This window comes from Sinocyclocheilus anshuiensis, unplaced genomic scaffold, assembly GCF_001515605.1.
Source record: "Sinocyclocheilus anshuiensis isolate Anshui unplaced genomic scaffold, SAMN03320099.WGS_v1.1 scaffold451, whole genome shotgun sequence".
NCBI classification, from domain to species: domain Eukaryota; kingdom Metazoa; phylum Chordata; class Actinopteri; order Cypriniformes; family Cyprinidae; genus Sinocyclocheilus; species Sinocyclocheilus anshuiensis.
The window spans coordinates 948565-953599 of record NW_015549630.1 but is presented as its reverse complement, the minus strand read 5'-3'; the positions used below and the strand labels follow the sequence as shown (position 1 = coordinate 953599).

Here is a 5035-nt window from a genome sequence, read left to right as displayed (position 1 = left end):
TTAACTATGGTTAGTGTAGCAAAACCATGGTTAATTTGTGGTTACCATGGTTTAACTATAGTAACCTTTTTTTAATAGTAAAACCATGGTTAAATTTCTTAAGGGAATTTGTAAAAGTAAGTTTACATAGCTTTTTCACAGTTACAGTAATTGTATATTTTGTCAGCTTATTTAGGCTAATAATATCCAAAAAATCTAAGGAATCATATGATCAGGATATATAAAATAAACAAAAATCTCACCTTTCAGAGTAGACATTGTTAAGCATGTCTCAACCAGGTTCATCACTTGTTGCAGTTCCCTTAAATGTGTCCGATGGTATGTGGGTATTTGCAGCACGTTTCTGTATTTGGTTGTGTCATGAGTATTTGCAGTGCATGTGTTGTCAAACTGGTGAAGTTGTTTTCTTAAAGGGGTCCTATTATGCTCTTTTACAAAGTCTTGATTTTGTTTTGGGGGTGTACTAGAACAGGCTCTCATACTAGGTTGTTCGAAAAACACATTATTTTTCACATATTTTACATTATTACAACACCTCTCTCCCCAGTCTGGCATGAACGGCTCGAATAGTTCCTGTATCAAATGAAGGCCCGCCTTCTGAAATACGAAATGTGCTGTGATTGGTTAGCTGGGCCAGTGTGTGTTGTGATTGGCAGCACTCGGCGCCTGGTCGGGAAATGTCATATCCCTTACCATAGCCGCATGCTGCGAGCTTCAGTGTCAATATTGCGTCAAAATCAAATGAATTTGCGCTCGATTTAAACCCCGATGATTGTAACCACTCTAAGTTCATCTGCTTTGGGAAAGCTAGCGTGTCTCCGACATAATGATAACACTCGTTGCCTTCTCTAGTGCAGCTCAACCAGGTCTCGTCCCATTCGTTGATATTTGTGATACCCCAAATCACGGAAAATATGCGTTGTAGTCCAAACAAGTCGTTCGTTATAATTTTTGAAAAGTGATTTCTGTTAAATAAAATATCTCCGTTTGAAGTGGACTTTGAGCTTTGTAACTTCGCAGATCTTTTTTTATGCTCAAACAGCAACATTACAGACTAACTAAAGTTGAAAAAATGAAAAAGCATAATAGGACCCCTTTAAGAATATTAAGGTGAAGAATTCGTGTAAAAACCATCAGGAACCCTTTGGTCTCCAGCGCCACCATTTTCCAGAACTGCAACCTACCTGGAGTCTCCAGAAGTGCAAGGGGTCAGATTCTCAGAGACGTGGCATTGGTCAAAAATCCTAAAAAATGACCCTCACTTAATAAGAATAACACGCTGAAGTGTTGTGAAGTACACAGGGACTGTTTTTTATAGGCTTTATATAAAGATAAGTTGAGACTGACTCTTGAAGGACCAGCATCACATACTGTTTCACCACTCTTTCAAGAATTTATCTTCAAGAATCAAGAATTATGCCTAATAATTATGCATCCACTGTTTTTTTCTAACTGACCATTAGATGCAACAAACTGGACTGAACAGAACATATACCAGCAGCTCGTCTCTTCCTCCATATGATGAGTGCAGCCACACACATGAACACCAGCACACTGAAAACAGACTTACTGAAGGATCCTGGGTCAGATTCAGCCACATCTGGTGAGGATAATAAGATGAACAACAGAAAAAGAAATCTGTAAGCTACAGACAGATAGTGGAATAGTGACAAATGATTTGCAGCAAAAAAGTACATCAATAAACTATTAATAACAATGTTATTCAATCTAATATTGTAATAGTATTGTCATTTTTTCGGAGCTGCTACTCCCTACATTTCATTGTATTGTATATAATGACAATAAAGTATGTTGAATCTAATGTCTGCTTTGTTGTTTGGTGAAGTTTTGTTCTTTTAATGGTGTGTTAATTTTTCTTTACCAAATGTAATGTCCAGTTTGTTGTCCAGATTGAGGTGCTTCATTGTGCAGTTGTATTTATGTTCTTAGCTCTTCTTCACTGATCACCAAACTCTTCCTCCAAAAATCCTAAAAAATGACCCTCACTTAATAAGAATAACACGCTGAAGTGTTGTGAAGTACACAGGGACTGTTTTTTATAGGCTTTATATAAAGATAAGTTGAGACTGACTCTTGAAGGACCAGCATCACATACTGTTTCACCACTCTTTCAAGAATTTATCTTCAAGAATCAAGAATTATGCCTAATAATTATGCATCCACTGTTTTTTTCTAACTGACCATTAGATGCAACAAACTGGACTGAACAGAACATATACCAGCAGCTCGTCTCTTCCTCCATATGATGAGTGCAGCCACACACATGAACACCAGCACACTGAAAACAGACTTACTGAAGGATCCTGGGTCAGATTCAGCCACATCTGGTGAGGATAATAAGATGAACAACAGAAAAAGAAATCTGTAAGCTACAGACAGATAGTGGAATAGTGACAAATGATTTGCAGCAAAAAAGTACATCAATAAACTATTAATAACAATGTTATTCAATCTAATATTGTAATAGTATTGTCATTTTTTCGGAGCTGCTACTCCCTACATTTCATTGTATTGTATATAATGACAATAAAGTATGTTGAATCTAATGTCTGCTTTGTTGTTTGGTGAAGTTTTGTTCTTTTAATGGTGTGTTAATTTTTCTTTACCAAATGTAATGTCCAGTTTGTTGTCCAGATTGAGGTGCTTCATTGTGCAGTTGTATTTATGTTCTTAGCTCTTCTTCACTGATCACCAAACTCTTCCTCATCTGGTACGTTCCGTCTCCGTTGGGCAGAATCTCTCCTCCTGTGATCTGATCATCTTCCACAGGCTGACCATCTCTGAACAGGGTCAGGTTAATGTGACGGGGGTAAAAACCAGTGGCCAGACAGCTGATCTGAAGCCCTTGAGAGTCTGAGAGTGTTTTCTTCATGAGTCTGACTCTGGGTTTCACTAAAGAGGAGAACAAGAAGTGCTACTGTTATTAAACTGTTGGGTTCATTGCATCAGCTATGAAGTAATCATGAAACATAAAACATTAAAAGGCACATGTATTTTTTATCTTAAGTATACTGAAGTTAATCAGGTTGATTATCTCACCTTTTCTCATCAAATTGCTCTTTTCCATTCAGGTAGCTTTGCAAAACTTTAATGCAAGTAGGATAATAAACACTTTCATACATAAACTTTACATTATTCAATTTTATTTGGTCCCATGATATCATCCATGGCTTTTTTATCTGTGTCAAAAACGGCAAAAAACTGGACTGCAGTTATATCTGATCAAATGTGCATTATTTTTCTTTAGCTTGGGTTAAACAAATTAATTTTACTTGGTTGGAACAGCAGCTACGCTAATTATGTCTCTATTTGTTTCTCTGTTTTTGCCAACTAGGATTTACACAAGCTTCAGTCTGGATCCAGAACACCTGAGAAGAGATGATGCCAACCCCTCAGAGGACCGCAGATGATGCCAACCCTGAAACAACATACAGAACTACCACATTTTGCTATAAGTTTGATTGCATCATATAATAATTGCTGTTAATAGTATTCATCGTCTGTTTGATTACGTCTTTAATTGATTTTTCCGTACATTTCTGCCATATGTACATAAACTGACAGTCACCACTGATAAGCTACTACTAAATATTGTAGAAACTTAATTTTCTGTAAAGTTGCTTTGCAACGATTTGTATCGCAAAAAGCGCTATAAAAAAAAAAAGAAAGAAAAAAAAAAAACTCCTCCGTAGTTTGCCCTCCGAAAGCATCCCAGAAATGAACTGGACCTGGTTTATCATCGTTCAACAATTCACACCCAGCAAGTCTCTGTTGAACATGTACACCTTCAAATGAAGGAAGAAATTAAAGATTTATTAGTCCTCACTGACACAGCACAACATAAAATGTAGTGAACCAAAAATGAATATACTGGACTGATTACTCTATGTTTACAACAATAAACATATGGCAGCTATATGTTTTATGTGGTAATACTGATATGTAGCCTATAGGTGTCACGCTACGCTGTTGAGGGAACATGCTGGAGTCACGAGGAAACATTTAACAGTCTTTAATCAAGAAGCACAGGAGATAATCCACAATGGGAGTTTGAGCCAACACACGTAGAGAACGAGTAGACCTGACAAAACACAAACTGAAGCGATGGACGGTTGACGGCCGACCAAGGAAGAGCCGGAGGGACGAGGGTGCCCGTTGGAGCTGGTGGATCGACGGGTGACGGTGGAGGCGAGGGAGCTACGAGCCGAGGTGGAGCCGCTGGGTCTACAGGCCGAGGCGGAGTCCGGGCCTCGGAGACTGGAGGTGGAGGTGAGGGATTCTCCAGCCATGGCGACGCTGGAGGATGGCAGACCCGCAGAGCTCGCACCGTAATGATGGTGGGCTGAGGGCTAGCAGAGGGGCTGCCAGATGACAGCAGTGGAGGAGGCAGGAGCGGGTTGGAGGGTGGGCATTTGTGAGTCTCCAGGCATTCAGGTCTTAACTCTGGATCGGAAGCTCCCTCTAGGCTGAACACGGGAACAGGATGGCGCTCAGGAGGAGCAGACACTTTAGGGCGCTTACGAGGAGCTGGCACTGGAGGGCGCTTTCTAGGAGCGGGCACTGGTGGGCGCTCTGGACTGGATTCGGGGACTGGAGCCCTCTCCTCTTCGGTTTGGCACTTTCGCCGTGCCATATTCAGCTCACCCTCAGCCGCGGTGCAGGGGGCGTTGCTCCTCTCCGTGCTCACACCGTGTGCGGCTTTTTGTCGCTGGCTCTCGCACCTGGTCTGACTAGTTGAGCTCTACGTCCGGGGCGATCCTCTGCTCAGTCGCTCGGCTTTGTGCTGGCTCGCGGCGGGAATTGGCTGTCCGTCATCGGTGGGCTCGGGCTGATGCTCCGCACCGCGGGGAGATGGTGGGCTGGGCACTGGGTCTGGAGTGGATCTGACGAGATCATCCATGGGGCAGGTGGTGGATGGCGATCCATTTCGCCAAAATCCTCTCGAGGACCATTCTCGGACTCGGATGCCCGGGCGTCATCTGGGTAGCTGGTGGTGCTAGCTGACAGCCTGAAC

At 41.7% G+C, this 5035-nt stretch overlaps 1 pseudogene; it reads right to left on the bottom strand.

Moving 5' to 3' along the window:
• Positions 1-5035, bottom strand: part of LOC107659584 (major histocompatibility complex class I-related gene protein-like) — a 19534-nt pseudogene that overhangs the window by 7229 nt on the left and 7270 nt on the right.